A 26,205-nucleotide genomic window follows, 5' to 3' on the forward strand; every position below is an offset into this window, starting at 1 on the left:
TTGGCACATTTAGTTTATATATATGTATAGTTATAAGAAGAGCCCTTTGCCCTACAGATGCATATTACGATTCATATCAAAATAACTATAAAACAAAGTAAGAAGTTAATGATTAAGAAATAATTTAAACAATAGAGTCGTAACGTTAGTAATATAGCTTGATATCGCTTATGATCGCTTATCGTGAGCTTTGTTTGTAAAACTATACTCGTACTCACGTGTATAGGAAACTATAATACTATGAAGTATTTAATACTTATTTCATAATGTTCTATTTGATTCTCTGGATATGTTTCTTTCCTGGTTATTAAAAGACTAACTGTTTTTTGTGGCGTGTCTCTTTCTCTTACATTCTTAGGTAATTATAATCTTTGTTTTCTTGTATAAGTAGTTTTACATGCACAGTTCTAAGTTTATCTCTATATACCTAGATAGCCTTTTTGGTCATCCAGGAAACGAAATAACGACAGGATCATGAAAGCTTATAAAATTGTCTATTAGAGTTAAGTATGTATGCCTGAATTTCAGCGTTGATTCAGGCTTACATGTATATACGGAGAAATGTTTTCATTTTAAAAGATAAAATGTATATCTAAAATGAAATGCTCTTGTCTCATTTTAATAATCATCCACCATGACATCACCTTTCGATGACATGGCATTAAATAAAATTAAATACATAAATTAAACGTAATAAAAAATAACAGTAGCAAGAAAAAAGTTATGTTTTCATTAGTAAGCTTAGTCAAACAGACACCTCACGCTGTTAACGACAAAGTTTAATAGTAGCAAAAAACTATTCACATAAGTAAGTTCTTGACTAATAAACTTGCATGACTCGGAACGTACAAAAAACTGTTAAAAAAAATGCTATAGTTGGGTGTCGCAATTTTTTTATTTATCTGCGTAGCCTTTTCCCAACTATGTTGGGGTCGGCTTCCTATTTAACTGGATGCAGCTGCGTACCAGTGTTTTATAAGGAGCGACTGCCTATCTGACCTCCTCAACCCTGTTACCCAGGCAACCCGATACCCCTTGGTTAGACTGGTTGTCAGACTTACTAGTTTCTGACTACCCGTAACGACTGCCAAGGATGTTCAAATTGCAGCCAGGTTCTACAGTTTATTATGCCCTCCGATACACGGTCATTGGTGTCCAAGATAAACACCTACTTGACTAATAAAAATACATGACTCGGAAAGCAAAATGATTACAAATAAAATTAAAATAAGATATACTAAGGGCTCATACGCACTATGCGGGTAGCCGCATTACGGCTAGCCGCGCGGCTAACCGCAAGCAGAAGTATGTACGTAATATTCATTTCTATACGCACTGCGATGCGGCTACCCGCAGACCGCTCCGGTCGCTCGGAGGGCTGCGGCCCGAGTGACGGCCAGCCGGACGGTTGCTATACGCACTGTGCGGTTCAGTCTGCGGCTGCCCGCCATTGAGTGACTGTTTTTTAGTTCTTCGAAATATATTGCAAAATGCTTGCACTCATCTCGTCTTTGCAAATAAGGATGCACCCAGTACTTCTTTCTTTGTTTTTTCATCTTTACGTAACGTGTGTAAATGTAGTAAATGGCTGCAACTTCTTCCACGTCCATCTTTGAAATGGATCGACATGACCGCAAATCGCAACGGTTCTTCAACCGCACATTGCGGTTGCGAATGCGGCTGCCCGCGATCCGGCTGGCCGCATTCGCAACCGCATCCTGCGGTCAGCCGCGCGGCTAGCCGTAATGCGGCTACCCGCATAGTGCGTATGAGCCCTAAGATGTCGCAAAAAAAGGTTAAAATAAAAAAGTTCTCATAATCCGTCATGGCTCCGCTTCGGTTCCGCAGAATAAGCCTGAAATCGATGACAGACGGACAGACACGGTCAGATTGAGTTGTTACAGTTAACGCGATGAGGGCGAGTGAAAACTTGCTTTTTTAAGAGTACTGAATTAACTTGAGATTTGTGAATGTGTAAATAAAATGGTGAGGCCTTATTTTGAAAGTGAATATGAAGAGGTTACGATTAATGAAAGAGTAACAAAATCATTTCTTTTCCCGAATGCCAAGAAGGGATGTTTTGGAATTTACGGTTGATTTAATAAACTTAGTTAATTTTGACAAATTACTATAAAATTCATTTTATTTTATTTTCATTTCCACACTGTTTTCCTTCGCTCTTTAAAAATGATGCTCTTAGAAAAAAAAACTAAGTAAAATATGTGATCCTATGCGTTCGAATTGAAACCTAAGTTTAGCTTTCTTGTAGTAGGTACAAAAGTCAAGTAAAGTCTGGTATAACCGCCAGTTTACTTTGTAGTAATTCGGTAAACATGTCGGTTAATTTAACTTGGCTATTAAACGTCACGGTAACCGTGTTTGACTAACAAAATTAAGTTTTAACTAAGTGGCGGGCGTGGCCGTGAATATTTAGGTATTTTAATTAATTTTTGGTCAATTTTTGTATAAGCCAGTAAGTCTAACACCAGTCTAACCAAGAGGTATCGGGTTGCCCAGGTAACTGGGATGAGGAGGTCAGATAGGCAGTCGCTTCTTGTAAAGCACCAGCTAAATCCGGTTAGACTGGAAGCCGAACCCAACATTATTGGGAAAAAGGCTCGGTGGATGAGGATGGTCAATCTTGTATAAGTCATTAAAGTGATTTGCATCAAAATCAAGATTGATAAATATGCTGCAAAAAGATTATACACCATAACTTTTACATATTACTTTCAAAAAAACATTAAGTAATTCAAAGATTCTGTACTTCGAACAACTTCGCACACCTGAATGAAAAGTCTGTAGGCTACTTCTATACTGATATTATTTAATTAAAGTTACCTTCTTCCTGCAAAAACGATAAACTTTTCACAGTCAAAGTCAAATCACTTGTGAACATCAAAAATATAAATAGGTTTGATTCTAGTTGCCCATTCCAAAAGTAGCTTCCTATGGAGAAGAACGGGCAAGAAACTTCAATTTATAAAATTACTAGCGACCCGCTCCGGCTTCGCACGGGAAAACAGTATTTCCCCACTATTTAATGTATGTTATTGTACATAAAAACCTTCCTCTTTAATCACTCGACCTATCAAAAAAAAACCGCCTGAAAATCGGTTGCATAGTTTTGAAGATTTAAGCGTACAAAGGGACATAGGGACAGAAAAAGCGACTTTGTTTTATACTATGTAGTGATAACAAAATCGATTCTAGTAATTCTATCCCTAAACACACCATCTAATCTAGAATTACAACAACATCATCACAAACGCAGTTATTTTAAACACAGTCCAAGTCAGTTTTACGTAGGTACTAAAAGTCGGCTCGGTTTACACGCACGGCATCCAGGTTGGGTCTAGGTTTATAGGCCAGTACACACAGTTATTGCTATCATTAAACCAGCTATGTTATAGGAATTTGTACAACCGGTCTGAAATTCTTGTTGGGTTAAGCTAAAATTGTGTGTTTGATTAAGGTTCTTATAGAATGTGCTTATGTATGTGAATGATCTATTTACTAAGATTATAAATACGAAAATCAGTCAGCCGCTTTGTTACTCTAAAACGGCTGCACCGATTGGGATGTTTTTAGAATAGGTTCTTATTCTTATTCTTTCCATGAAAATCAATAATATATACCTATAGATATTATTTCTAGATATGTTGCTAAGTTTTTTATTGTATATAAGTATCTGTGTAGCCACGCAACACATTTTTTGTCCAAATTCATCTTAACTCTTAACAAAATTTTGCTAATACGAAGTTCAATAAAAAACCTAATAGCAAACATTAATTCGAAACTTCGTACTTTAAGAGCAAAATCATCATCAATTCGACCATAAGTACGAAAAAAGTGTTGAAAGCTATTGAAATAGTCACGTACTTAGCCATCATGATTTGCAAGAAAAGACAGATGACTATATACTTACCGCCATCCCAATATGATATCTATCTGTGGTTTTACATACTGGGGATAGGAATATGACGTTACTTCTACGGGTCTTATGTCAAAGTTCTATCTCTGATGAAGATGATGTTCTCATAGCCGATTATCGCCTACGATGGCTGTTCTCATGTAAGGTAAGTCAACTGCGCAGGACATATTATAGTGCACAAGCATTTGCGCAAACACAGGTGCACTCACTATTCCTTCACTCTCATAGCCCGATGGGACGACAATCCGACACGACCGAAGAGAGATCAGGCGCAGGACTGACATTTACGTTATTACTCTACGATGCACGGGTGTATCAATCACCAAAGACCTCATGCTCAGCAGCCGCACTTGCGACAGCTAGACCAACGAGGCAGTAATTCTATCTGTAGTAACCAAATCAATCGATAGATCTCATATTGGGAACGGCCGTAAGTCTATATTGTCTGTCAGAATTAGAAATCTTTGGAGAGATCGTGACGATGGCATATTCGTCTCATTTTCATTTAGCAGGTCAAGATTGGACACGGTGGGTTAAAATGTCAATTAGCGTGGAAAAAATGAGGAAAATTTTAGAAGTAAACAGTTTTGTTTTCGCAAAATGGTGACGAGTTTGTTTGATTGATTCGTGCGCAGTTAACTGAATTCTTTGTCACATGCAGTTGCTTTTATACGCAAAACAAAATGATTAAAATCACAAGGAAAAATCACGAGCACTCGTGAAGTGTTTATTTGTTCAAAAATTTAAAATTTTGATGCAATCTACCATCCAAATGAATGTTTACACAAAAAATTATTACTATGTCCGAAAATAACCGTCATAACTCACAGAATAACTTAATTACAGCGTAGACTCAATCAAAAATACCAATTTATAAACAAAAATCCCACAGACCACACATCATCACGAGAGAAAACATACAAACTTTTATTTACACCTCATTTCTATTATACACTACTCTATTCTGTAGACTTAAGATCTCTATTTGTTTGTCTTTCAGTTTTAGAACGGCAAGAAGAAAGTTTGACTTTATGGTGTCTGTCAAAATTAAAGGTCCATTTAAAGGAGTGACTGCATTATTTCTTTATAATGTTGATGCATCCGAAACTCGAAAAAATGGCTTTATTACGGTTTGGGCTGACGAAGTAAAACCAACCTTTTTTTCTACGTTTTAAAGTTGAATTTAGATAGTACAGCTAATTAGCTTTTGGGATATAAAAAGTTTCATCTTCTTTGGTGGTCCTTCCTAAGAATTTAGTTGTCATTAAATTATAGAAAAAATCAAGATAATAGTTCTGTTGGATGTTTATGTCGCGCGCCACAAAAATATTATGTTACATTATTTTATCTTCATTTCTGATGTTTTGATGTTTTTTGTCCGCATTTGTAAAGATTGGACCACTGTGATGAGATTTTTATGGAGAAAGCATTTTTTATGATCTGATATAGTTGTTCTAAGTTTAATCCTTGTATTCAAGGCTTTTGAAATATTGTGTGTATCGGATTTCGTCGGTAGATCATTCAAAGTGAATGAAATTTTTGGATTGAGTTACATAAGTTACTAGGTACATATACCTACATAAGTAATATTAATTCTTCACATTGAGTTTAAAAAAATGAATTTACTGTATACCTAAATTACACATTACAAATTGAAAACAAAAAATGAAAGCTTACAAGTTCAAAAAATTTGACCAAAGTTTTCTCCAGAGTGCACAAGCATCCTAAAAGTTTATTTTTAATCCATTAAAACCTGTATATATTTTAAATTCTCTTGAACATCAGTACACAGGTACTATTAACCTATTTTACGACTTTCCGACCAAAATGGCTTCAATATAAACATTATAAAACAAAGGAACGTTAACACGGTTTTTTCTAAAGTAAACATATGGTAAAGGTAACAAAAATCGTGTTGTCTATGTCCGTTATTGTTTATTTAACCGACTACAAATAAGGAGGTTCACAGTTTGACCTGCAAGAAACCTATGTTTGTGCGGAATTTTCTCACGTTTGGCACAACCCATTTTGATGCGGTTTCTAAGGAAGGTTAAGGTTATATTATTGAAAAAGTGCTTTACTAAAGTCTTAGGAATTAAAATTATGAATTTAGTTTTAGTCGCCTTTTATACGCAACTTTTCTAATTTTATAAATGCGAAAGTACACTATGTTTTTTAACCGTCGTTGTACCTTTTAAAAACAATATGGTAAATACCCATAATGTACTTAGCAGCACATTTTAATTGTCTAGAAGAGTCCATATTCTTTGATAAGTCAAGAAAAGTTTTAACAGCGTATGGTTATCTGCTCATTGCTGCTTACAAACTCTGAAATCTTAACATAAAAAAATAATCTTAACAAAAGAAACATTCGGAAGTGTAAAATCAAAGCCACAACAAGTCATAAACTCTTGTTATCTTATCTGCAGTTAAGTTTAACTGTTAGTTAGATAAGATAAGCTATTGTTAGCAGTTGCATGTTTTTGTTCTTCTCATCAGTGTAAGCAATGATTGCACAAATGCAACATGTGCATTTGTTCGAAGTAGGTTCTTTATAGTCCTATTAACTATTATTAACGTGAAAGTTTGGATGTCTATTGATTTCTGACACTTATGCGAATATGAGAAATTGAAATTAAAAATAGTTTTATTTTAATGTATGGATGTCTGTTACTTTTTCATGCAAAACTGCTGGATATAGTAATATAGCATTCACTTTAGAATAACAAGTAAAAGTGTTGTATTTTAAAACATATCATAATATGCCCCTTTTTACCCGAGTGCGGGTAGAGAAGGACTTCGGGAACAGTTACTTGAAAATATTATAACAGCACGCATGTTTTTCCATTAAGTTTGGAAAAGGTGTTAATTTAAGTAAGTTCTCACTAACTCTTTAGTTGGTATGTGTTTCTAATCTGGACCAGTAATTAAACCAATATAATATGTAGACACTGAAATATTATTGTCAAAATTCACCTGCTGTAAACGGATTTAGAAACAATTATTTGATCTCTCTTTCTTTAGTGTGCAATACAAACACAGTTTACTTAAAAAAACTTGATATTCTATAGTACTTGAACTTTAAACCGATTCAAAAATGAAACACTTCTAATTCCGAACTAAAAATCTTACTCAGCACGCATTGACTGGTCTGTCAGTCCCAAATATGTTCCCATGCATGTAACGTCATAATTATCGGGCAGGTACTAGCGTATTATGCTAATCACATGAGCTGGTTAGCTCTAACGAGCCAATTAAATAGTGCCGTTGTATAGGGTTAAGAGCAGAAGTACCAGTTTTGTTATTTTGGGGGAGAATGCCATATTTGCCAGTTTTATTTCCAATAAATAAAGGCTAATTAGCATATTGTTTTTAGTAGTTGTGAAAATAAACTAGGTAATGTTAAAATATCATGAAATAAAAAAACCGGCCAAGTGCGAGTCGGACTCGTGCACGAAGGGTTCCGTAAATTACAGTTAAATCAACCTATCTCAAAAACTATAAGAGATACTTTGATCAAACCAAAAATCGTTGAAAGAGTTAATTAGCATGCATCACCTCTATTTTTTTTAGAATTTTATACCCCGTAGTTATAAAAATAGAGGGGGGGGGACATACTTTTTACGACTTTGAGAGCTGATATCTCAAAAACCGTTCACTTTAAGAAAAATGTTTTTTAGAAAACTTTATATCATTTTAAAAGACCTTTCCATTGATACCCCACACGGGTATGTACATCGAAAAAAAAAAATTCATCCCTCAGTTACATGTATGGGGGGCCCCACCCCCAATTCTTTTTTTTACTATTTAGTGTCATATTTTTGTAGCGGTTCATACAACACATATTCCCATCAAATTTCATCACTGTAGTACTTATAGTTTCCGAGTAAATCGGCTGTGACAGACGGACAGACGGACAGACGGACAGACGGACAGACGGACATGACGAAACTATAAGGGTTCCGTTTTTGCCATTTTGGCTACGGAACCCTAAAAAGATACTTTGTCGTTCAAGTCATAAAATCTCAAACGGGCGAAGGGTATATATCCCATGGTTGCTGTCATGGGATATATGCCCTTTTTTGAAATAAAAACATTTATATTTGATTTTGGTTTATGAGGTCAGAAAACCAACAAACTTTTTTTTCGATTTGCACAAAGACTATCATCAACTGATCCAAACAATCAAGTTATCAAGACCTATCTTTGTTTTAAGTGGAACTTCTGTAACTCACCTGTAAAGTGTAACAACAAACACGATTGCGTACCGATAACGGTTTAGTTAATAACAACACTACAACAGTTGATTAGTTCTGTATTTATTTGATCACTTTCTTCCAAGAATCCTTCTCACACTCTTCATAATATAACACAATAATGATAACATAATTCTGGTTGAGTACGCTTAAGGCGTTAAGTCCGCCATTGTACAATACGCAAGAAGCATTAAATAAATAAACAAATAATATTGGATACAGACCACGATTCTAATGAAGCCGATTCCTCGCGGTTTGTGTGAAGGGGATATCTTCCCGCACCCGGTTAAAATATAGCCTATATTACTCGAGAACAGTGTAGCTTTATGCTAGGAGCTGGATGCGAGAAGCCGAAAATCGATCTCAGTGGCGTGCACTTGGAGAGGCCTATGTCCAGCAGTGGACTGCGATAGGTTGATGATGTGTAGCTTTTCAACAAAGAAAGAATTTTTCAAATCTGTTCAGTAGTCCGCAGGCTTTAGGATACAAACAAATGTTTAATTCTTATATATGTATTTGTATAGACTAGTATTACATAGATATCTTCGAATATTGATCAAATAACATTCAAAATCATGTCCTAATCGAATTTTTAAACCATAAAAATGTTGATGAAGTAATCAAAATGAAAAAGGATGTCCCTAGAATAGAATGTAGAATAGAACTTTCTAATATTTTAGTGGGCATCTCACGGTTTAGTTATGGGTTTTATAGGTCGGTTTATCAAGTAGTTTCGTTTGATTCGTGGATGTATGATAAATACGGCTTACTTTTATATTCTATCTTCTATGAAGGATACAAAAGCCCATTTTCTTCTTCTTCTCATCAAAAACACATAGGAAGTGGTGAAGGGCGGGCGTTTTGGGGGCTGTCTTTTGTAAATTTGACCTTCAAAAGGGCTGATTTTCAGCCTAATTTCTTAAACTTTTAACAACGTCTGTTTTTTCTTAAAACAACTGCTTACTCTGCAAATTAACCGTAACAATTCATAGTAAACAGTCAAAATAGACGTTTAAATTGTCGGTGAACTTGGGCTTACTACGGCTTCTGTTCTCATATAAGAAAATCATCCAGCTACGCAGGACATACACAAGTATAGTATAGTACATAAGCACAAGCATTTGGACCTTAAAGGACCTAATCATCCACTGACCTTTTAAGCTCTGCTTACCCCCTCACAGCAGCAAGCGTGAAGCGTGTAAATGTCATAACTTGCGCAAACGCATAGAAATAGCCGCCGAGCCGTCTGATAGACGAACATACATACATACAGTACACATGTTCTTGTCTATTGAGAGTTATTGTTGTCAACGAATTGGTTTTTGAACTTTTTTTGTATTTAGTTTAGTGTTTTGTTGTTGCGTCATTGTTAATTGGCGTCTTATTTTCATTAGGGATAGCTCTCACTGATAATACAGTTTTCTGCTAGCATAATCTTTACCAGACTGTGAAGAAGGGATTTTCAATACATTAGGTACATCTTCCTTGACGATATATGGATCTTTTTATTTCTTTCTCCCTAGGATCATTTTTTTTGAATATTTGAAAACTTAACGATTTTCAGATAAATCTTTAAACCTTGGATTACGGATTGGATAGAAGTACAAATAAATGCTCACTTCTGTATACCTTTCTTATCAAAACTTGAAAACTATAGTAACAGCTTCGAACAAATATTTACAGTTTCAACAAACAATATAACACAGCAACCTTTAATGCATCTATTTACTGCAACGCCACTTGGTTATATAACAGTTACCTAAATTTGAACCAGTCGGTCAACTGGCAGCCGCTCGGTTCTATTTTAACCAGCTTTAGTTACTGATAGACGACTATGATTCATTACGTTGGGCAACTAGAAATAAGGCAAGGGGGGTGTGTCTTTGCGTTAGAGATTACTTCTGCCAAGTATTTGAGCTATGTGAAGGGTAAAGGGTTAGGAATTTTAAATGGGAATTTGTTAGTGGAAAAACACCTGGTAGTATGGTTATTTTTTATCGTCTTAAACTGGACTGTTAGATGACTGTTAAGGGTGCGTTTAAAGACATAAATAATAATGGCGTCCACGGCCGATTTCGGCCACGGCGGCTGTTCTCATTTAAGGAGATCAGCCAGCTGCGCAGGACATATTATAATGCACGAGCATTTGAGCAGACACAAGTGCACTCCCTATTCCTTCACTCTCATAGCTCTCATAGTTTAAAGACATATATGAATGCTCATTCTATATCTACTTATCAAATTATTTTAAATACAAAAAAGAAGGAATGTTCTGCGTCTGTAAATAAAAAAATAAAAACGATTTGATAGGGTAGGAATGCTAAAATTCTGCAAAAGAATGTTTTTGTTTTAGCTTTACCTTGGTGGTTCGTTTAGTCTCAACGTCCTGGGCGTTTTGACTGTAATTTTATATTTATTTTTATCTATCTTGCATTATATTATAAGCGTTTTTACCGTTACCGTATTATAATGCTCCCTCGCTTTAGGTGCAGCGTGAGGGAGTGTCAGACTCTTACTGACTAAAACCCACCATGTTCCTTCTGGAGCCCTTTATGTACCAGGGCCACGGTAACTCTTTCAATCAATCCCGCTGCCCTGGCAGGCTTTACTTCTATAAGATCCTATTATATTGACATCATCTTAAGGGCATTATCAAGAACTTTAGTAAGATTATCAGGAAATACATTAACGATACAAATAATGTTTTAATCCGAGGTTATTAAGTACCGTCTACGTGATCAATGGTATAACATGACATCATGCATGTTAGACGAAGTCTGACAAACGTACAAACACTTCCTAGAATCTTAGTAGTTACGAACCTATCTTTTCCTCCTAATGTATTGTTATGATAAACTACCTATTAATGAGTACTTAGGTAAAACAATGCAGTTTGTCTTTTGTTTTAGACTTTCTTTCAAAATTGTTTGTGAGTAGTTTGACAGGCATTTTTTAACCGCATTAGATAAGAGGGTCATGTTTTGGCTGTACTGGGAATTGATGAATAGTGGAAGAGTTCAGTTCTAAAGAAGCTTTTGTTCAAACTAATATCAGCGCAAATTGATCGTGATACCTGTGATGATACCCGGTTACTTGGTTGTCGAGTTTCAGTCGCTCCATGTAAAACTTTTGGTTAGTCTGGTAGATCAGGATCCTTACATTAATATACATACACAAAGAGCTAGCCAGATCATGACGATGGTTGCTGTAAAAGCAACTGTTTCAATCATAAAATATTAGCAGTTTCAGTTCCAACTCCGTCCCGAATTAATTAATTCTATGTACTTACTAGACTATCTGTGTATTAAATATTATTTACATTGGTTCGGTAGTTTCTCTACATTTGACGAAATAGCGCGACATTTATAATGTTAATTAAGTAGTAAGGTTTGTACTACAAGCAAATGTGTCTATTTCCTCACTGCAATGGGACTCCATGTATCGTCTGAGAATACGTACGATATGGATGTACCTAGTAGTCTACTAGTAGTGGAGTGACAAGCTGTAATGTAAACCGCGGACAGGGACAGTGCTGGGTCAGCATTACTGATACGGTGGAGTAGGGTGACCATGCGTTTGGACTTGCAGACAGATAATGAAGTCTTGGTTAGGAGTAGTTTTCAAGTGCACATGTTTGATTGTATTTTTAAGCTCATATTTTACAAGGCTTCTCTTTTCATAATTTTTTACGTATACATATTAGGAAATCTGACAATAAATTCACATAACTACCACTTTCTTTTACAACATGGCAATATCTATTTATTTATTATGTTCAGTCAAAATATATCACCACAACCAACCTTGTTACCCAGGTTCCAACATTTCTTCTTTCTACGCAGTGTAAGTATTTTACTTAGATATAGGCTCCTAAAACCGCTATGGCTTAGTCACCCACAGTAGGCAATATACAACATGCTACGAGTGTAGTGAATGCGATGCGTTGTACTGCAACTGTGTGCATTAGTTATGCAGGCTTCGAACTATTGCAGTACTTGTAGGTTAGCTAGCAATATTACTAGGAGGTGGCTGGGTTTAACTGCTTCAGATTGAGTAGTTAAAGAAATAGCTATTTGTGTGACAGAATTTTGGGGCAGCGGAATTTTAGCACGATTAAGTTGCGCAACATTATGAATTCGGCTAACTTAGATACTGACCCTAAAATTATTATTTTTTGTTATATAGCGCAATATATTTGTTGATCTAGGTATTGCTTTATACTGACACTACATAATCATAAGCCTAAAAAAGTAAAAGTAAACTAAGATTATAGTGGTATGACAAAATAGTATCGCGTAAAGATCTTCGAAAAAGACAGTTTTAACAAAATAACAATAGATATCGGTTTCTAAAAAAACCCTAATATTTTAAGAATGTGATCCAAGCATTGAAGCATTGTTAACAAAACACAGACAATAGCATTATTTATCCATTTGTCTGTTCATTTCTACGAAACTACCTGAGCTTTTGCTAATTAGTTTTCAATATCCCAAAACTCGTTCCTTTCGGTATTTCACAAACTGGTATTTAAGTTTTTTGTTTCAGATTTAGATAAAAGATTGCTATTTTTGTCATAGCCTTGACTCTTTAGTTGTTATATAAAAGGAGAATGGATCTTTTTATATAGATAACAACTGGTTTTAAAGTGAGCTATTGCTATGCATAATATGCTAATTTCGGTGAGTCATGCTAATGTAACGTAACTGATTTTATTTGTCTGTCGGTATTGCATAATATGATATAAGTTTTCTCCTTGGAAACTAGTCTTGTTCTTAGTATAGGTCATCTATATTTTAATAGAAATGCTATGTAGGAAGTGTAAAAAAATAATAGTAGAGACTGTACACAATTTCGAATATCTCAAAATAGTCCTGTAGGATAGGAAGACATGCGATTTCAAAAATTGGGTCAAGCATCCATTATAACGGTTGTCTCGCTTTAAGCCTTGTAGCTTTAACATCTTTGGTGACTTTGATTGTTCAAATATTCTCCAGGATTAGTTCAAGAATTCATGACAAGCAGCTCTAGGTATAAAGGACCATGGGCAAAAATGTATGAAGCCTGGGCTCACCCACCAACAGAGATGAGACCACTTTGAATATACTTGTAAAGCACTAAATATAAAGATTTAAACTCATTTTTGCGAAGAATCCATGGGGTTATTTTGCTATAAATATTTTTCTCCGACCATAAATAAACTAATATTCTGCAAAAAGTTGTGCTGTTATGGCATTGTAGGTTTTGTTATTGAACGCCTTTAACTAGTTTTAATTCCAGGTTTAATGTATACATTAAAAAAAAAAACAGCTGCTATCAGTTAAAAAATATTTTTGTTAACATTTCAATCAATATCAATAATAATGTCATCTAAATATCCTGCCGGTGGATTAAATTGTGTGTGCCTGCCAAACCCTAGATATCATATTATTGAAATGATATGAGCACAACTTCCTACTGTGCGTCTACCTATTAGACACGAGCAGTAATACTGAGCGATGGCATCTCGACACATTTCGTTTCTGTTAACCAGAATGTATACGTAATATGAACGTGCACGAACATGTCTTGACTATTTCCTTCCTCTTAATAGCCAAATCGGTCTAGGAGTCTTCGAGTAATCGGTGAACGTACAAAAAAAAGATCTTGACGAATTGAGAACCTCTTCCTTTTTAAGAAGTGGGTTAATAATATAAATCCTGCGAATTAAGCGCACTACGACTCCTAACAATCATCTTTTTCTACAAAACCTATTTAGGTGCATATCTTTTTTTTGCCATGGAATTGAAGGTAGTACCCATAGTAACAATTTTAGTACAAACAAAAACCTTCACAACGGCATATGCTATAACTCTGTTGGACAATGAGCCCAATTTGTCTCATGGTCCTTTCTATCCTATTGAAGGTGGCTCGTCCTACACTTTATAAATGATATAATACGGTTGACAAAAGCATTGAAAAACAAGCAAAGTATGATTATGATTTATTCAACCCACTATCAATCCCTAATCAGTACATTTCAAAGTTACTTACAATTCTTACCAATAGGCGTTAACCTTCAAAGTAATAACATAATGTTTTTAATAAAAAATATGACATAAACTACTTCTATCATAATATGGTGTTTTCGTTTGGAAACGTGACCTCCTTGACCAAAAGAGTTGACCTCAAGTTTGGAAACTAGTGAGGTATGCGGAATATCGAAATGCGGAATAACCGAAAATGATTTATGATCGTAATTTGTAATTGATTTATGTAATAATAATAAATCGTATATCGTTTATTTTAATATTTGAATATTGCCCCTGATTTTATAGCAATTTTTAACCATATGTTAGTAAAAAATGAAAGGGTACCTAGTGTTATACGTCGTTACTTTTTATCGTTTTACTTCCGAAAACCTCTTAGGTATCATGAGTAAAGATCGTTTAGCTTGTTAAATCAACAGAAAAAGCGAAAAAAAAACAGCTGGTCCATACAAAATAGAATTCTATAGGGCAATTATGTATGAAACAGCAAATTTTTTATAAGGATAAAAATGTCTACAATATCCGCCAAAGCATAGTCACACTATTCTTCAACTTCCCTGAATAACGATGCATATTAAGATGTGCCTTACACATAAAATTGTCTATTAATAGCATCGGCACCTACGACTTTTGAACTAATCTTTATTACATAACATGCAGTTTATAAATTCTAATAATGTTCACTACATTATTAATATTCAAATATCTTTTTCGAAGTTAATAAAATTATAAAAAGAGAAAGTGTTTTAACAATTTTGTAGTCAGAAAAACATAATAGATAGCCCTTTGCTATAGTAAATCTTTATTAAAATTACTGACAGCTCTATAAAAGTCATAATTCTATAGAACGAATGAATGAATGATAGTGCATCATCTATTCTTGTATGAATGAAAGAAGAAGTTCCTGCCTTTTCCGACAAAAATTACTCTCGCTCAGTCGCTTCTTCTCCCTCTTTTAGATTATGCCGATGTCTGTTTCCTTGATGCGACTGAGGAACTTCTTAACAAACTCGAGCGTCTGCAGAATCTGTGCATCCGCTTCATTTTTGGCCTCCGGAAATACGACCATGTGTCTGAATTCCGGAGCCAGCTGAAGTGGCTGCCAATTCGGCAGCGTCGAGATGCTCATATTCTGTCTTTTCTTTTCTCTCTTCTTCACAATCCCAACGCTCCAAATTATCTTAAGGAACGCTTCGAGTTCCTTGTTCCTAGAGGCAAACCCTGTCGCTCCTCTTCATCTCTTCTACTCCGTGTCCCTCCTCATACTTCGAGCCGTTATGATGGATCCTTCACTGTTCGCGCTGTGAGGCTTTGGAACGCTCTGCCTCACAGTATACGTGACAGCACATCGTTAGATGTCTTCAAGAGACGAATTAAAGAACATTTCCTGTCAACATGACCTTATTTGTATGTATGTATTTATTTATTTATTATATTTTATATTTTATTTATAGGTATATATTTTATGTTATGTAGTTTTATCTTTCTTTTGTTTAATGTTGTGCACTTTTTAATTTTCTCTTCCCTATCGCATCTCTCTATCGCTCTAAGGTTTGCTGTTAGAGAACCCAGTTCTGGGTTAAGCTCGCCTTTGTACATGTCTTCTCTGTGTTGTGTGTATTTTTATATGTTTTTGTGTACAATAAAGAATAAGAATAAGAATGAAAGTGTTATAATACAATGTGAATGGATGGACTTTCTGATTTTTCAAATGTATGGTGCGGTGTTTTTATTTATAATTAATTGTATAAAATGAAAACTGTATGTCCCGGGCTGTCATTTGAACATCTATAGCAGCCGTAACGGGTAGTCAGTAAGTCAGTAAGTCTGACAAATAGTCTTACCTAGTAGGGTTAAGCGGTTACTGGGTTGAGGAGGTCAGACAGGCAGTCGCTCCTTGTAAAATACTAGTACTGAGTTTCGGCCGGTTAGACTTGAAGCCAACGCCAACGTAATTGGGAAAAGGCTAGGCGAATGATGATGATTATAGATGCAAATCGAATGATATTAATGTCATTATTTTACTTGGTTCAAAATTAAAGACATTTAAAATTCCTTCCATATCTTTATTCAAGTACTAAAAGTAGACCACAATAAAAATATATTCTGGTACTCCAGAAATGAACCAATCGGAATTTCAATTGCACTTCCTAGCGTAGGAAGAACCAGAAACAACGCAATTTATGTTTTATAAATAAACCTACCATAAACTAATACTTCAAAACAGTATTTATAGAGAGTAAACTTTATGGTTACCTGAACCTGTTTCAAAGGAATAGACAATCGATAGATTTTATGTTACAAAGTCTCCCGTTGTGGCTGTCTATTGGTTATGGATTGTCTATGGTATTACTGGATTTATTATGCTCTAGTTTTTCACTAATGAATTGATTGCTTTGATAGTTTATCTTTCTTTGATCGCAATAGATAAGTGATAGAGACGAGATAAAGCGATTCATAATCTATTAATTTGTAGCTTGCAAAAAATAGGTCAGATATTTACTTTATTATAGCTGTTTGATTAGAAAAGTAGGGCAATTAACTTAATTGTTAACACAGTAAAATTAAATAAGTTTGAAAACTGCATCAAAATCGGTTCAACCAGACTTGCGAGTACTACATAAAAGCATTCATACAAACATATAATAGCGCACAAACATACATGCCTTCAGGTCAAACTGAGAACTTCCATTTTATGAAGTCGATTAAAAAAACAAAATCATACCTAACCAAAAAATATCCACACATATTTATCCGAAAGAAATATCCGCCGATGACGTCCCTTCACATGACCTGTATTGCCAGGCATAAAAACTATCGTGTTAGTGCAGTATCTAACAAGTTCGTGTAGTAACTAGTATTCCCACGCGTACTGAGCTTTCTATACCAAGGAGTTGGTCAAAATGGAAGGGGCTAGGAAAATTGTTTTATGGGTTGAGCGTGGTTTTAAGAGCAGATGAGGTAAATAAGTAGGTGCTATCGCGGGACATCAGGACTGCAGAACATTAAGGGGAAAACAGACTTAGCAGGATACTCATTAAAATTAAAAGCCGATTAAATTAAGCTTGGCAAAGCCAATCATCGCTAAAATCAAAAGAAACTGTAGAAGCAATATGGTTCTTATAAAAAAACTATTCTACCTAAAGAATTAGGTTTGCTTCACCTTATGAAAACTTTTTTGCAAGGCGAATTAACCCTTAAAAAAACATACCGGCCGAATTGTGAACCTTCTCCTTAGTGGGAAGTCGGTTAAAAAACAAAACTTTACTACCACACAGAACGCATTTAACTACATTTAAAAGCTCATCCAGCACCACAAGTTCTATAACAATTTACGGCACGCGTCGATACCGGTACAAATAAATAATACTCTAACCGACTGCGGTAAACTTGTGGTAGCGGCACTGCTAGTTTCCTTACCTATATCACACTTGTACGCGCATAATTGTGGTTGAGGAAAATTTTCATGCACTTTGAAGGGAGATTTTAATAAACTTTTCCATCATAAGTTACAGGAGACTTCTTTTAATTACTTAGTTCGTCATCTGCCTAACCTTTTTGTAACTATGTTGGGGTCGGCTTCCAGTCTGATAGGATGTAGCTGAGTACCAGTGTTTTACAAGGAGCGACTGCCTATCTTTGCCTCAGGCCAGTTATCCGGGTAACCCAATACCCCTTAGTAAGACTGTATGTCAGACTTTAAGGCTTCTGACTACCCGTCACAACTGCCAAAGCTAAGGATTTTTTTGCAGTTTTGGTTGGACGTGCTATAATCTTAGGGAGTTATTCATAAATTCTTATTAAGGTACAGCATATTTTATTTACTAAGGATTTTGGGCAGAAGTTCTTCATCATGTAGATATGTATTAAATAATAATGAAACAATGTTTTTTTTGTTACAGGTATGTATCCAGTTATAATATAATAGCTACATAGTGTGCTGCGCGTGAGTTTTTACCTCTACAATGATTGACATGGCATGTCTATTCGTGAGTAATCTGTGGAGACCGTTATATTTTTAATGGTTTAATTTTGCATGAATGGCGCATCTTATAGGTAAGGCTCTATGCAATTACAATGAGAAAAGCGACGGTTCTATATGAGTGCCTTAATTTATTAAATATTTTATACTAGCTTCTGCCCGCGACTTCGTACGCGGATCCTGTCCCTTATGCCAGCGACTACGGGGTCAGCAAAATCAAAGATCTGAATCATCTGATATTGAATTTTAAGGGCCCGTTGACTTGTAAACAACGGAATACGCATAGCCATTAGAAACGTTCCATATTTTTATTTTTGTACTTCAACGGCAAAAGCACAGCAGACTAAACAAAACGCTGAGAACTGAACCGCAATAGACGTGACCATAGGGATAAAAGTAGTGATTCTAATTAGTCCGCATTTAAGTTGTGTGTGGCAAAAATATTACACGTATTATTACGTAAAAAACATTAAATGTTACTGAGATGACAAAGTCGTGATGACTAAAGTCGTGGTGGTTTAGTGGGTAGAGAACCAATCTCTCAAGTATGAGCGTGCGTCTTTGATTCCAGGTCTGGCAAGTACCTGCCAATACAACTAAGTTCGTATGTACTTTCTATGTATATTTTGGATACCAATGACCGTTATTTGGAGGGAATGTTAAACTGTAGGTTCCGGCTGTCATTGAACATTCTTGGCAGTCGTTATGGGTTGTCAGAAGCCAGTAAGTCTGACCTGTCTGATCTGTTTACACGTCAATAGAGAGTGCTTATCAGATTGAACCACTTTTGCTAAAACGTCATATCTTCATATGCTATAGTCTAGCTGGGCTAATGGAGTTCCACATCAGGTGTTTTACATCTTCAATTTGTATAAGTCAATAGAAAGTGCTTATCAAATTGAACAACTTTTGCTAAAACGTCATACCTGTATATGGTACAGAGAAGCTGGGCTCTTGGGGTTCCACATCAGGTGTTCCAGATCTTCAAATTTATTATCTCAGCTGAAAATGCTCATCACATGAAACAATTTTTGCCATGGCACCATTTTTGTATCTCTTACAGTTTTGTTGGTCTGTTTGTGTTCTGCATCAGGTCTTCAAGTTTCGAAGATAAATTATAGCCTATATGTTGACCAGGCTTAATACTGACACAACAAAGAAAAAATCATTGAAATCCGTTCAGTAGTTCGGAAGATTAGCGTGTACAAACAAACAGACATACAGACATACAGACATACAGACAAACAGACAGAAATTTTTTTTTGGATTTGTGCTCCATTACTGTTTCTAAACCCCACCCAATTATTATTTTTTTAATATATTCAATGTACAGACACAGTTTTTTTACAGATTTATTATATGTAAAGATGTTGGTATGTAGGTAAGATTTTATTGGTATGATTCATAAAAAGTTGAAGGAAAATCTTACAGCCGTAGTCGTACTAATGTCTCATCAAATAACTTTGCTTCCTGAAGTTTTCGAGTATGTTTTCTTCATAGATTTTTTGATTACTTATTGGGTAAGCCCCTGGTAGGTTATACGACCCGTAACCTTAATACCTTACACTGAAATCTATGTTATTCGAGACATTTCTGTAACCAAAATATACAATTAACTGTGCCATCAGCCAATTTAGCAAAAACACCGTTTTATGTCAAAAAAAGTCGTGGTGGCCTAGTGGGTAAAGAACCAACCTTTCGAGTATGAGGGTGTGGGTTCGATTCCAGGGTCAGGCAAGTACCAATGCAACTTTTCTAAGTTTGTATGTACTTTCTAAGTATACTTAGACACCAATGGCCGATAAAAAAAAAGGTGAAGGAAAACATCTTGAGGAAACCTAGACTATAAAGTCTGAAATCACCAACCCGCATTGAGCAAGCGTGGTGATTAATGCTCAATCCTTCTCCATGTGAGAGGAGGCCTGTGCCCAGCAGTGGGACGATAAAAAGGCTGTAACAGTATGTCAAACAACCTATAATCCTTTTTTCAAACTCAACACGATTGCCACTTCTAAACATTACTAACTCTACAAATTGCAGTTCAAATCACCGAAGCGTATAATTTTCACGAAAAAATTTCGCAGTTGTTAAAATAATATGCCATCATTAGCGGTAAATATCAAATTGTCGGCATGTTTGTAAACAATTATAGAAAGTGAGGAATTATTGCTATTCACTGTTATACTGTTATTTTGTGAGAATAGTACTGTAAATGATTATTGTGCGTTTTTAGTGAAGCTAATTGCGAAATTACTGGGATTGTGTCAAGAGTGAATTTGCTTGAAAATTTCATGTTTTTTTTTTATTGAAGTTTCGTTATGTAGGTAATCTAAAAGCGAGGTTGATACTTATCTGATTTTATCACTAACAAAAGATTTTCTTAAATTTTTGTTTAGATAGGTACCTACTATAAAAATTTCGTTTTTACACAATTTGTTTATTAGATTTTATTATACAACTAAAAGATTGAAAACTTAAGTAATTTATCTATACATATAAATAAGAATATTATGAATTACGAAAATGAAATACTAATGTTGTATTTTGTAATTTTCTACTTGATCAATTAAAACCAGAAATTGCACACACCTTACTACTTTATTAACTCTTATTTTATGTGAAACATAACATTCATTGATGATAGGTAATTATTTTGCAACAAAAACTAAACAACATTATCCATTAACACTTACAATTAATGTCTAACTAGTCAGTGGTAAGAATGGCAAAAACTATTCAATTGCTTCCTCCTAAGAAAATAACTATTAAAACTATATCCGTCCGTCTTATTATATAAGAAAAGGTCATTCACCTCTGTTTATCATCAACTGAGATATTGATATGGAAACTAGCAGAAAGTAACTTTCTTGAGCTTAAAGCATTTATTTTATTGTTGCTACATAGAAATAAACTGTCCATTGTTATAGCCTTTAATTATTCTATAAAATATTTTATGTGCAATTTGTATTTAATAATATTTTGTAAGTGCAAAATAATGACGTCATCTTTCTTTAGATACAGAATAGCTATTTTGAAACAGTAGTTGTCAATGTCCATACCACGTTGAAAGCACCGGTTCTCGTCCGATCACCGAAGTTAAACAACATCGGGCGCGGTCAGTACTTGGATGGGTGACCGCCTGGGAATACCGCGTGACGTTGACTTTTTGTATTTTTCTCCCTTTCTGCAATAAAATAACTAATCAACCAAATTCGCTATTTTGGTATGAGAGAGCGTCGGTAGAAGATCTGTGAACCACAGATGCAGGTTTTTTTTTCATTGAGATTATTTTCTATTTATTTCATTTAATGAAATAGTCAAAAAAGTATAATTTAAGTAAATAACTACTTTCTTCCAAACCTGCTACTAGCAAAAAATTCAATAATAACCTGCCCCGTTAAAATAACTGCTTTCAATTAAGGTTAAAATGTCAGTTAAGTTCATGTTATAACGAGTGCTACTTACTGTCAATCAACTGTTACTGTTAGCTACAGTGACATAATTATTTTCAGTTAAAATATCGAAGAAGAGATTTATTAATGTTATTATTTATTTATTACATAAAATAGATAGCAATTTTTTACCGACATCCCAAAAAGAAGAAGATTGTATTTTTTTTTAATAAAATGAATGGTATGGATACGGATTTTTCAGTGCAGTTTACAGTTGTCAATTTTTAACGGAAGACTGTAAGACTTTTCAACGGCACCAAAAAACGGTCAGAACATAGGTAAGGTATCTTAAGGTACCAGGCAACAAAATTCATAAACATATTTCTACCACCTTCTACCCAATAATTTCTCCTTTAAACTTATTCGTAGTACAACCCAATAAAACCACACAACTTAATAATCTTAAACCGGCTAGCCGCATAGTTAAATCTAAGCAACACAATCAAATAAATATGTTATGCTACTTTATACATTTCCTTAACAATCCCAAAATACATATCGTTCATACAAAAGTTGAACGTATTTTCAAGTGGTACAAAATCAAAGGTGTCTACGTACTTCAGCATCAAAATTAAACCTAATCTTCTAGGTAATAAGGTTGGTTTTCCTTCTCAGTTAGCTGGGTATAATGTGGTCTTTGGTCGAAGAAAGCCAGGCCTGTTACTGATACTCGAGACGGGGTATTTCTCCATTGTTACACGGCTTTTCTACGAGAAATACAATGGATTATTGTGAAGAAACTTCACTTTCTTCCATTGAATGTATGCAAATATGTTTTAAATAAATACACACACAAATGTCTTTATGTTTTCAAATGTTTATTTGATTTTCGTTTGTTTGTTGATTGACGCATTTTAGTTTTGGAGAGCACGATAATTGGTTCGTCACGGCTTTTGATCGTCACGACAAAAGTATGCTGTTGTTAAGATTTGGATCGGTTGTAAAATCTGGTATTTCCCAAAAGGTTGTAGAGATCAAATTCCAGTCGTTCAATGAACGCTGAAAAAGTTAATTGCTAAACGATGACGGAAGATCAATCTTATTGGTATTTCGCCTTTTCTACATAAAACTATAATCTTCATGAAGGATAAAAAATATGTTTTAGTTATATAAAAGACTAGCTTACACGTGAGATTTCTCCCGTGTCCCACATAAAAGCCTTGCCTATAACCTATCTCCAAGAATGGGCTACTACTGATATATTTATTTTTAATCGGTGCAATAGTTCCTCAAATTAGCGTATTTTAACGTACAAACGAACTCTTCAGCTTCATAATATCAATACAGAGAGATATTTATTTTTTCAATTTTCTTCAAACTTCAAATAGTTATTGCGATCATATCAAAGGTACATGATACCCACATACATGATACCCTGTTAGGGCGCAGAAATACAATTTTAATATATAATTTCAATAAATAGTCTAACCCCCATACAACAATGGACACACACTACAAGTGGCTCTTGCGCAGAGTTCGGTAACTCTGCTGTAATCGTGTAACGGTGCACGCATAGGACCCACACTTGTGAACTAAACATATTTTATTCAGCCTAATTAGTCTATTTGAGGCAGGTATAAATAAACATTTTGAAGAATTTTAAGCCCGATATATTACCCGATTTGTTCATATATGTTGTGATTTGCTGGTCATTAGAGTACCCAAATATATGCTAAAAAGCTGTCACAAAATTTACTTAACGTCGAAAATGAACAAGTTTAAAGCTCATAAATGTTCATTTAACCCTTTATTACTTTCGAAATCAATAACCATATTAACAGCCCATTAATCTTAGTAAAATTATTCACCGTTAATCTAATTTAACCTATCAATTTCTATGAAACACGTGCATCCTAGATATAATAATTGAACCCTTCGTCGCCTCCTTACTATCACAGCGGAACCGATCAATCAAGCAATTGATCAATGAGAGATAGTAACGGTGTAGGTATATACTTACTTATTTTAATCTTATCTAAGCTATGTTTGGTGTTCGTGTTTTTCTTTTATTGAGTAAAAATCTAAGAAATCTAAGTCCATGTATGTAGGTATCAAAAGGTAAAAATTAAACTAATTACCTTAATAAAGTTAAAAGCTATGTATATAATTTCTCGATAAACAGGATAAATCTGTTTTTTTAGTCGGACCAGGATTTCCTGAGATTAGCATTTTAACAGATTCTTAAGCTTTACCTATAATATTAGTATACATTTGTAAGGTTTGCAAGTGTACTTATCAATGGGCAAATCAGATTTCACACTTACTCAAATCTGGTTAGCCTCGTCTAGCCAGCTAATCTCTTCTTGGTGAGTCGATAGCAATCAATTTTAAATTTTAGTGATCCAAATTTTCGCCATGCACACAGCATTTTCAGTTGTGGCAAGTAGGTCTTTCAATGTGCAGGTGTTAGGGTATATTGGGTAGCACAGAAGCTAATATTTTAATGTCAAAAGGCAAATTGAAGTTATCCATATTTGAATCTTGCTTTAAATTATTCAATTATTTTTGAAGCGTCTAATATAGTGACCTTAATGCGAATATCCGTCATGAACTTATTGGCGTATGGCTTTCTTAGTAACGGATTTAATATCTTTTATTGTACTATTTGAACTTAGTTAAAGGATATTTATTTACTGTTGAACCATACTTTATTATACTATGCTATGTTATGTTTATAGTAACTAGAGCATTTTTCTGGTTATATCACATTCTGAGTTTAGGAATACTTTTAGATAGGTATATGTACTTTATTTTTTTGTGTAATAAACTACAATGATAGAATACCAAAATATATGATTTCAACCTTTACATTTAAAACTAGAACTGTTTGTGTTATATTTTCAGAATGATCTATGCTAATGTTAGATAGCTGAAGAATTTTGTTTGTTTGCTCATGAACTGCTAAATTGATTTGTAAAAAATATCAGTGCTAGGCTACTTTTATGCAAGTGACCGGATTTATTTTCACGGATCGCGGGATAAACCACTAAGCATTGTCTACTAAAAAATATTTACTTACACAATTATAATTAGAAATTACACTAATTTAAACAAATAATTACTACCTTTATAATTACAGCTAACTTACAGTACCCATAATTAGTGGTTTCCATAGTAATGAATAAATAACGAAAAGTTTTTCCCGGGTCGTGACTTAACATATTACAACAGTATTTAACGTTTACATAAATGATTATCGTACATATAATTATAATATCGATATTAAGTATAGGAAAATCAATGGGAAAACCGTTTCGTTTCGTTGTGAGGTCATCATGGTAAATTAATTTATGGGTTTTGTTATTTTCCTTCTAGGTAATATTTTGTGTTATTGGTATTGAAAATAGACAGCTAAAATTAATTTAAGTGCAAATGTAAATATAACCGGCTTTTACCTGATCTAATCACATTATGTAATTAACGAACTGGGATAAAAATTGGCTTATATTATATAGTTCTGATGTAGGTATATCTAATATTATAAAGCTGAACAATTTATTTGTCAGTATGGTGACTTTACTCGCTATAGGTAGGTACTCCTAATCCACTTGTATCCAGGTGCACGGAGTAGTTCCCACGATATCACTGCCAATAAGTTTTATTACTGTAAAGTTTCTTCAGGATCCCTTCAGAAGTTTTTCGCGAAAAAAGTTGTCATCAAAATCTGTTCAGCGAAAATAGGTACAACAACAAGTTACATGGAATGAATTAATTCCACTGATAATATAATATTAGTGAGTATTTTAACGAAATTGAACCTGCTTCACTACACACAGCTGCCAATCTGTCAGAACGCCAAACACAATATATGCATCCAGTCACGTATTCAGGAACTTTGACCGATTTTACACTTTAACTACCGCACTAAAATGTTTAGGGAGTAGACGGGAGAGAAAGAAATATTGTTTTCAAGAATGAGTGATGGTAGATGCTTGTAAATGTCGGATAAAACATCATTTGAAGTGATCTTTTGAATCTTTTGATCTCGAAATATGTGAAGTAGTTCATTCAGCTGTTATGAAGCAACTGTAAACTGTAGTAGCTTTTGAATATAGCATCATTTTATTTTGTGTTCTAAAAGATATGGAACTAGCCTGCACCCGTGGTTTTCATCCGTGTCCCATTAGGACTACTTAAATTTGTATTATTTCAAATAGGGTATTTGAAATAATACAAATTATTAGGACAGTTCATTTTTATCAAGGAAGGCTATAGGCTCCTTTTTATCCGGTTGCGCAGAGTAGTTCCTCCGGAATGAAGGTGAAACCCCTGGCGGAAGATAGTCTATCTTATATTGAGGACTTAACAGTTAAAAAGATATTTATCACTAAAGATATATTGTATAGAATTGCAAGATTTCGACCGCACACATAACATTTTACATAAATACATTGCAAGTTCACTAAAAGCTTTTAAAGAGTACCTTCATATAATTTTCAATATCATAGCACCTAAAGTCACGTGAAACATTTTCCTCAGAAACTGCAGGACTCCGTTTTGCATAAACCACAGCTTATCCGATCATAACGCTAGAACTAGTATTGTTGATTCATCG

At 34.5% G+C, this 26,205-nt stretch overlaps 1 protein-coding gene and 1 non-coding gene across 2 annotated transcripts in view; both read left to right on the forward strand.

Moving 5' to 3' along the window:
• Positions 1–26,205, forward strand: part of LOC135118654 (facilitated trehalose transporter Tret1-like) — a 112,371-nt gene that overhangs the window by 15,617 nt on the left and 70,549 nt on the right. The window lies entirely within an intron of this gene.
• LOC126056651 (5S ribosomal RNA) lies at positions 21,244–21,362 on the forward strand. Its single transcript, XR_007512204.2, has one exon. It is a non-coding gene; the product is annotated as a 5S ribosomal RNA (ribosomal RNA).

Source organism: Helicoverpa armigera, chromosome 24 (assembly GCF_030705265.1).
Source record: "Helicoverpa armigera isolate CAAS_96S chromosome 24, ASM3070526v1, whole genome shotgun sequence".
NCBI classification, from domain to species: Eukaryota; Metazoa; Arthropoda; class Insecta; order Lepidoptera; family Noctuidae; genus Helicoverpa; species Helicoverpa armigera.